This window comes from Pan troglodytes, chromosome 6 (assembly GCF_028858775.2).
Source record: "Pan troglodytes isolate AG18354 chromosome 6, NHGRI_mPanTro3-v2.0_pri, whole genome shotgun sequence".
Classification (NCBI taxonomy): Eukaryota; Metazoa; Chordata; class Mammalia; order Primates; family Hominidae; genus Pan; species Pan troglodytes.
The window spans coordinates 136,818,428-136,827,562 of NC_072404.2; the positions used below are offsets into that span (position 1 = coordinate 136,818,428).

Below are 9,135 nucleotides of genomic sequence, written 5' to 3' on the forward strand. Positions count from 1 at the left end.
AAAATATATGAGTCTTCTGATACCCCCTCAGGGAACATTACTTTTTGCCATTCCATAGCCTCTTAGCCTTTTGGCTGTCTTTTCCAATTTCCTTTTCCTTTTTAATGTATCTTCATAAATTATGAAAGATTAGTTGACAATGCTTAAGGCAGCAATCCATATTAAAACTCTGTAATTGTAATAAAACATGCATTAAGTTTATTTTTAAAGTCACTTTAAGCCAGTAGTGTCTTATTTTTACTCCCTTTTGAAACAGAAGCCCCTTACAATGAGGATTTTGAGGAACCTGTCCTGTGTCCCTCTTACAAAGTTCCCATTGGTAATTCAGAGAGGTCCTCAGGTTGAGAACCGCTGGACTGAACTCCTTTTATTGGCTCCAACTCTTCTTATTTCTTCCTATGAAGAAATGCTAGTCTTTACTGAGTTGAGAAAACATTACAGGAATCTGTGAAACAAAGCTTCTAATACCTGTATAAAACTGAAAACCTTGTGACTTTATTGGTAAACAGCCAAGAAACACAAGAGACTACTAGTAGCCTCTAGAAAGAGGTACAGGTCGATGAAGTGACCAAAACCGGATGCTGATTTGCTGATTCTGCCAATTTCTTGTTAAATGGCTTTCAGTAAGTGATTAACTTTTATTTTCTAAATTCAATAGAGATCTGCTGGTACTCTGTAAGATACTGTATGACTAATAGTAACGTTTCCCAAGACTTAAGAAAACTGCAAATTGGCCACAAGTCCAAGGGGTCGGGGCCTCTGCTATCAGCATTGACCTTTACTCTCTGGGAGTTCATATTTTCATCTGTAAAACTAGGAAAGATAAAGGGACTTATTCACTGAGCTGTTGTGAGAATAAATGAGCACACGAAACCATTTGGCAGTGCCTAGTACACAGTAAGCAATCTAATATTATTTATGTCATTGTATCCATATATATGTATGGATACATACATATACATGGATACATACATATACATGGATACATACATATATATGGATACATACATACATATATATATATATGGATACATACACCTGGCTAATTTTTTTTATTTTTTAGTAGAGACAAGGTTTCACCACGTTGGCCAAAAAGAAACAAAGGAAAAGTCCTATCAATTAGATAGCAGTTCTGTATTACAGGCAATAATATTTTTTCTTAAAAAAAAAAAAGGTAGAGGATGATGGAAACCGCTCCTCCCACAAGTAAAACAGCTGGAGCTCTCAAATTGCCAGTCCGTCACTCACATATTCAGATCTAGGGCCACTAATCATCATCCGTGGTCCCGAGCTGTGAGGGCAGTAGCAAACAAATGGGAAGAAAAAGAAGAGACACCGAACATCAAAGGGCTGGATAGGTTGTAAAAAACCAAAAGTACCTCTAGTATAGGCGACACTAAAACTTTACAAGTGAGTCAAAACGGCCCCCTATGGAGTTGGAATGCAACACCCAACTCCGTCCCCACCTCTCAGAGCTCTCAGCCTACACGCTGCAGGGGCGCGAGCCACAGCCAACCTGGGGAAGATGCGACCCAGGTGCCCGCCCCAGGCCGGGGCGCCGAGTGCCAGCGCCAGGTGCAGACGCCGCCCCGTCTCCGCGGAGCCCGGGGATGCCCACGCCGGGGCGGCGGCCGGGAACCCCGGCCAGCGGCTCTCCGGGACCCCAGTCCCGCCTGCGCCCTCTCCAACGTCCGGACACGCCGTGACAACGCGGCCGGGCCCGGGGCCCGCCCCCGGCCGGTGACCGCAGAGTGCGCGGAGGCTGAAGTCGTAGGTGGGCGTCTGGCTCCCCCGGCCTCCTCCATCCCTCCCCGAACCTGAGCCCCGGCTCCGTCCGCCTCCCAGCCGTCTCACCGGCCTCCCGCCCGCCTCTCCGCCGTGCGCGCCCGCCTTCCGGCCTCCCAGCGCTCAGTCCTGCCGGAGGCCGACGGGAGCCGCCGCCTCCAGCTCGCGCCTCCGCTTCCTCTCGGACTCCTCCGGCTGCCCCTCACCCCCGCAAGTGGCAGGAGAAAGCCAGCTCGCCGCTGGGCCTCCTCCCACGCTTCCCCGCCGCGACCAATGGGCCCCCGCCGCCGGGAAGCCGCGCCCGCCCCCTGGCGGTGGAGGACCAAGAGGGCGCCCGGGCCGGCCAGAGGGAAGGGCCGGAGAGCGGAGGGAGGGGTCTGCGGTCCCGCCCGCCGCCCCCGGCCAGGCGCTGCACAATCTGAACTTGCCACGTGGGAGCTGCTGCCGCCGCGGCGGCCCTGCGCCGGGTGGCACTACGGGAGGGAGAAAAATGTGTCACCGCCGTCTCCCCACCGTTTACACGCACAAAATCCCAGCCTCAAGGGCAAAACATTTTAAATGACCCACCCATCCTAGAGATGCGCCAGCTAGGTCATCTTATATATCTTGAGATAGCTGAGATGGTCAGATCAACCAAGGACCTTGGGTTATTTGCCGTTTGACTTCTTGAACCCTAGGAAACTGATTCTGAAAATCCTACTGTCCAGCGTCATTAGAATTCTGATCACCTTTAATGCACCACCCAAGAAGAAAAGTAGTCCTTGCATTTTCCAAGTCACGTTTATTTTTTAAATTATAACATACACAATAGTTAGAAATATTTTTTCTCAGAAGATTTCCTACAATTGTGTTGATAATTGGGAAGTTAATCCAAATCTTACTACATAAGACCTTAGAATGCAAAATTATTTCATAATTCAGATCCATATTCTAAAATAATGAATAACAATTACTTAGTATTTGACAGAATATTGGGATCATCAGTGGTTGCAGAAATTAAATTGCATTTAAAAATAGGGTTTGACTATAGTGTGTTAATATAGAATTGATAATCTACCAAATTTTAGCTTTCCTCCAAAAATATAAAACACACAAACTAATAGTAACTATGAATTCTGGAGTTTGTGATCCGTGATCAGGGGAGAAAGCATGAAATGAATTCTCATTGTCTTCCATGTGCCAATATTATGCTATTTGTGTATTACTTAAATCAAAAAACTAAGACTCCAAAACTGAGTTTAAATATCTTGCTCAAAAATACAAGATAGTAAGTTATGAAGCTGGAATTCCGGCCTAGCTTCATGTAGCTCCAAGTAAACAAAAAGGCACTTTGCTTATTATAGTACCAAAAAATCGTAACACTTACTGTACACATGCCTCTCCTAGACTGCTATGTCTCACTGAAAGAGTTTATGAAGCCTCTTGAGTAGGGAGGTCACGGTATATTTCTGAAAGAGCAATCTGCTCTGTAACCGAGCCAACCAGATTGGAAATTACATGTGACATATTCTTATAGCACCACACCTGAAACAATTCCTGTGCATAAAGTCTAATGTGTTAGTAGCCTATTCTCCACTGACCATAAGATATAGCTTAGAACCCTTTGGTAGGTAATGAAATTAATAACAATGGGTCACAACCAACATTTTGTTGCTGTTGATTCACTGAAAAATAGAAAAAAAAAAAAACAGTTCAAAGCATAAATTCAGGATAAGTATTCTTCATGAAACATTTGTACAGCATCATGTGTGGGTGAGTGTCTGTGTGTCTATGTCCTCGATACAGTAGAAATAATATTTCTTAATATGGGTTTCAATTTTTTTAACATTGGTAAATCACTTCTTTAGGACTCCTGTTAATCAGCCAGTTCTTACACCTATAAAAGAGTAAGGATAACTTCCTACTTTTACTTGGCAGGAGGTAGGGGAGCCAGGAGAAGTAATCAGGATTAATGATTAAGCTTAATAAAACCACAGAGCTTTACAGCTCCAGGAGGTATAAGCCAAAGGTGTTGGCTATTACAATAACTACCGATAATTTATATTACCTAATAATAGCTACTGATAATGTATATTTCTAAAGCTGATATTTATTGTGTGCTTATTGTGCACCAGGTACTTTTCTAAGCACTTTGTATATATAGACTTATTTAATTCTCACAATAATCCTATAAATACAGCGGAGAAAAGTGAAACTTGCTCAAGGTCCTTCTGCTATGACCAGACAGAGCTAAGATTCAAACTCATGTGCTCAACTTCAAAGCCCAACTTTTTTGTTGACTCGAAAAGAATATACAGAGAGTGTGACATCCAGCTTCTGAGTGTCATCCTTCATAGCACAAGCAACAAAAGAGAGGATTAAATATGGATGATGTTGAGAAAGGCAAGAAGATTTGTATTCAGAAGTGTGCCCAGTGCCACACTGTGGAAAAGGCAGGCAAGCACAGGACTGGGCCTAATCTCCATGGTCTCTTCGGATGGAAGACAGGCCAAGCCGTTGGATTATTTTACACAGATGCCATTAAGAACAAAGGCATCACCTTGGGAGAGGATACACTGATGGAGTATTTGGAGAATCCCAAGAAGCACATCTCTGGAACAAAGTGATCTTTGCCAGCATTAAGAAGAAGGCAGAAAGAGCAGACTTGATAGCTTATCTCAAAAAAGCTATTAATGAATAATAATTGGCCACTGCCTTATTTATTACAAAACAGAAATGTCTTATGACTTTTTTATGTGTACCATAATTTAATAGACCTCACACACCAGAATTCAGATCATGAATAACTGACAGAATATTTTGTTGAGCAGTCCTGATGTAAAACTAAGACTGGCTTGCAGTTAAATGAATATGTTCAGTTTTTTGAATTTTAATAGTAATCCAATTCAGTAAATGCTATCACTGTTTACCCTTTCTAAAGACATGATTTGATTAGACCTCGTTGGTAATGTTCAACTTTTCACAAAGATGGTGAATGCCATCTTAAAACATATTGGAGATTGGTTTTATATTTAGATTTATATAACTGGTTATGTGAATATATTTAAATACTGGAGAAATTCCTTCACTATCTCAGAACCAAGCAAGATTCACCTATGTTTTGTGTTCATTTGCCTCTTAAAGGCAAGGGTTGAAGATAAGGTAGCAATGTCTACTTTATATTTTTGGCCTTAACTCTGTTAATCTAACTAGAATTCCCTGTATTTAAAATAGTTCCTTTTACTTATTGAAAGGCATTTTAGTGTGGTGTATGTGTAATATCAAATAAAGATTATTTAACACTTCTCACATTTTATAGATGATCTGTAATATAATATGCTTTTAAAATAGTAGCAAGTTAAACTTCACTCTTGAATTATTTACAATCTAAGTCAAACTAAGTTATAATTTAGGATTGTCTTTAAACAGCCATTCAGAGGCTGGGCGTGGTAGATCATGAGGTCAGGAGATTGAGACCATCCTGGCTAACACGGTGAAACCCGTCTCTACTAAAAATACAAAAAATTAGCCGGGCATAGTGGCGGGCACCTGTAGTCCCAGCTACTGGGGAGGCTGAGGCAGGAGAATGACGTGAACCTGGGAGGCAGAGCTTGCAGTGAGCTGAGATCGCACCACTGCACTCCAGCCTGGGTCACAGAGTGAGATTCTGTCTCAAAAAAAAAAAAAAAAAAAAGCCATTCAGAAACAGAAAATTGTAGAACTGCTGTGTATTTGTGATTGGGAATGGTGCTTTTGCCAACTTAAAATGATTAAAGTAGAGGAGATATACACAAATTTTAAAATTATATGTGATCATAAGGCTTAAAAACAAAACCACAGATCATGATTAAAAGAAAGGAATGTTCATTGTCTCTTCAATAGGTGCCATATTTTATATAAAACTATAACCTGCTTTATATTACTGTAACTATATAAGAATATATAAAAAATGTATATATAAGAATTAGATAATATTGTTAAATACAAAATTTCCAAAAAGCCTCAGAATTTTAATTGCACCCACCCTCAAGAAGAAGAGTCCACTTGGTATCATTTTTCTGTATATGGAGTAGTAAATTATAGGCAAATATGGCTACCAACAATTCCCCCATTCCTGTAAGTTCATGCCACTTTGTTTTTTACCATCTAGAGATCAATCTATATCTTCTTCTCTTGAACCTAGGCTGGCCCCGGGACTTATTCTGACCCATAGAATGCATGGAGGAGATCTTATGTGACTTATGGGCTTAGACCCTAAGAGACCTTGCAGCTTCCATTTTCACTAGCCTCAGGATCTAGTCACCATATAGGAAACTCAGACGACTACTGAATAATGAGAAACTACATGCAGAAAGAGAGAGGCCTAGCTCTCTCTCTCCATCCACACCATCCCAACCACTTCCCCAAGGCACCAGCTATATGAGTAAAGTCGTGTTGCATGTTCTAGCTCCAGCTAAGCTCCTACCTGAGTATATCACATGAGTAACTCCAGACAGTACCACATGGAGCATAACTGCCCAGCTTAGACCAACAAACCCACAGAAACTTGAGAAATAACATACTTAAAAAAAAATTTACTAAGTATTGTGGTAGTTTGTTACACAGCAATAAATAACTGAATCAGGGAAGAAAACATTTGTGGGGGGAAAAGAGTTGACCAACTCTGGAGGTAGGATTACTTTAAAATATTCAAGCATGTTTATATTGGATTATAAACTCAAACCTGTGGCAAGATGGCCAGAAACTTGCCTAGCTTTTAAAGAATATAGCAGAAGAGAGAGAAAAAGAGAGGTAAAATAATAAAACCGAAAGTAAACGTGTCAAATTTTATATCTATACAGGTTAAAATACCACATCTAAGTGTCATTTGGAAACTATTATTCAGAGTTTTTATAAAAATGTGAATTTAAAACCCTTAAACTTCATCCTTGCCTGTAAGGGCAAAATAGTACAGTTCAAAAAGCTGGAGTGCTCACAGATTTCATGGCACTGTATTTGATACATTAGCAACACAGCCTATAAAATGTGGTTTAATTTACTATGAAACATGGAGGATACAGTAGAATGGCATTACAGCAAATGTATCTGCACAAAAAAGACTCTAAGTTTTTAATCTATTACTTTTCTAGTAACATACAAGAAAATTCTAGATACCATAAAAATTTGAATTTTTAAATGAATTGAATAAAAAATAAATATTCAAATAAATTTAACTTTTGATTTCACTGCATAGGGGATTCTAGTTTGGATTTGATGTTTTAATAGGTCTTTCAGTGTGGGAAAATTTAGCATTTTTGTCTTGCTTATGAATCATGTTAAATGATATACTGTATATGGTAACCCATATCTAAAAAATGTATTGGAATCATGACTGCAAAATAACTTCCCTTTCCTTGAAATTGTGCACAAATGTGAATTATAAGCAACTATTAAGGTTACTAGTGGCTTCCTCTGAAGACTAATTTATAATTCTGTCATAAAATATTACCCTCTAGAAAAATTTCTGACTCAGCATCATATTCTACAAAATACTTTTTTTGAAGTCTTATATGGCAGTGTTAACTGTTGGTAATGCCAAACAATGATGTAGTAACCGTGGATTTGCCTAAATATATCACACGCACACACACACACACACACACACACAGACACATACACACCTTGCATATACATAATACACACATAGTGTATAAGGTGTTTAGAAATTTATATTTATCAGACTTTTGGAGAAAATGCTTTATGTTTTTCACTGCCACAGAATAAATGGGAAAATGTGACTACACCCCTAACGTTCATATAAATCTAAGTAAGTACAATGAGTAAGCTTCATATTAAGTCATCTGAAAACACTTCTATCCACATTCCATTTTTTAAAAAGTCTACCAAAAAACTCTCAGAGAAGAAGCAACTGAACAAATACTGAAAAAAGTGTCTGTTTTCCTGCAACATAATTGCTTAAGTCTGTAACTTCAGTTCTTTATTAAGAACTGACTATGGGAACCCTTTAGTCTAAGCACAAAAGGACTCACTGTGACGACGGCATTTTTATTAAACATTAAGATCTCTAGTTACATTAAATTGGAATGCATTGTTTGCTTTGAAAGGCAAAACAGTAGAAATATGAGTAGCAAAACATCATTCAATTGTTAGTATTGCATAAAGACCTGTTCTCTGGTGAATTTCATGGTCACTACAGATAGTTCAGCAACACACTCCAGCAGGCCAAAATCCCATGTGGTCATAACAAGTCTAAGAAATATATAATAGAAAAACAAACACAAAATAAATATATATGTATATGTATATATACACTGCATATTGTTATTGCAATCTTTGTGTGCTTTTTCAGGTATTATATAGTCTCATAAATTTGTTGGCTATTTTTCCTAATATGACTTATTTCAATAATACTTGTTCCAAGGAATTAGATGGAAACATTGGAATTCTAGACAATGACATTGACCTTCAAAACTTACAGGCTGGCAGTATTTTATGTGCAACAATGCTTTTCCCTGATGTACCTGTGACCTAGATAGGAAGCTGGAATCAGCCTAACCTTCCAAATATGTTTCACTAACTGCATTTCCAATTCTAGGTCACTCTCCCACCCCTCACCACCACACAAAAGGTACCACATCTGTACTATTTTGAACTTGTTTCCTGATTAAATAGGAAAGATTACTTATGAATCCCTAAGCTGCTCATTTTTTGCACTTTTATTTTGAAATATTTTCTGTAGAACTGTTGTGGCCTTGCTGAGGCTTGGACATATTTTTAAGTGAAATTTATTTACTCAGAGAAGCTCTGCTCAAATATAGCATCTGGTATTTCATAGCGTTTTATCCAATAGTCAAATTTTCCATCTCTATTCATGAAGCCAAAACCAAGAAAACTGCTCACTTTACTTTGAAAAATCAAGCATGGGGAATTAACTAACTTTCAGATTCTATAGATTCCAGGATAATCTCACCTTCTGAAATTCCCCATCTCTTCATCTTTTCTATACCTCCAGGCCACCCTGCCCCCAATCATTGTTGAACTCATTGAAAGGACTGAAGTGAGAGGGTTGGACTTGAAGTCAGACAGTTAATTTGGATCTTGGTTACATCTATTAATTGATTCTAAGTGACCTCAGCCCAGGTGGTTAGTCTGTCTAAACCAGTTCTTCCCTGTAAATGAGAACAATAGCAATCCTCTCACAGATTTTTAGTTAGTTTGTTCCATTTTGCTTTGGTATTGGAGAATGTTTAGTATAGTTTTTAGTATTGGAGGTGAAATTCATTTGCCACATCAGATCTATGGTCCCAAATAATTCTTAAATGCCATTACCCACCCTCCCCTGATTTGCATGCAAAACTTTGGTGAAGTATC

At 39.1% G+C, this 9,135-nt stretch overlaps 1 protein-coding gene and 1 pseudogene across 4 annotated transcripts in view; one reads left to right on the forward strand and one right to left on the reverse strand.

Annotated features, from left to right (window-relative positions):
• The window catches only part of FAM3C (FAM3 metabolism regulating signaling molecule C), a 47,689-nt gene extending 45,435 nt beyond the window's left edge, over window positions 1-2,254 (reverse strand). Inside the window, exon 1 of one of the 4 annotated variants that reach the window (XM_003318815.4) lies at window positions 1,855-2,254. The gene's annotated coding sequence lies outside the window, so the exon portion shown is untranslated. The remainder of the gene's footprint in view (window positions 1-1,854) is intronic. The other 3 variants (XM_009454080.5, XM_054687671.2, XM_054687672.2) reach the window with 3 other exon arrangements.
• Window positions 2,255-4,148: 1,894 nt separating this feature from the next.
• LOC100610395 (cytochrome c-like) lies at window positions 4,149-4,465 on the forward strand (annotated as a pseudogene).
• Window positions 4,466-9,135: the final 4,670 nt, after the last annotated feature.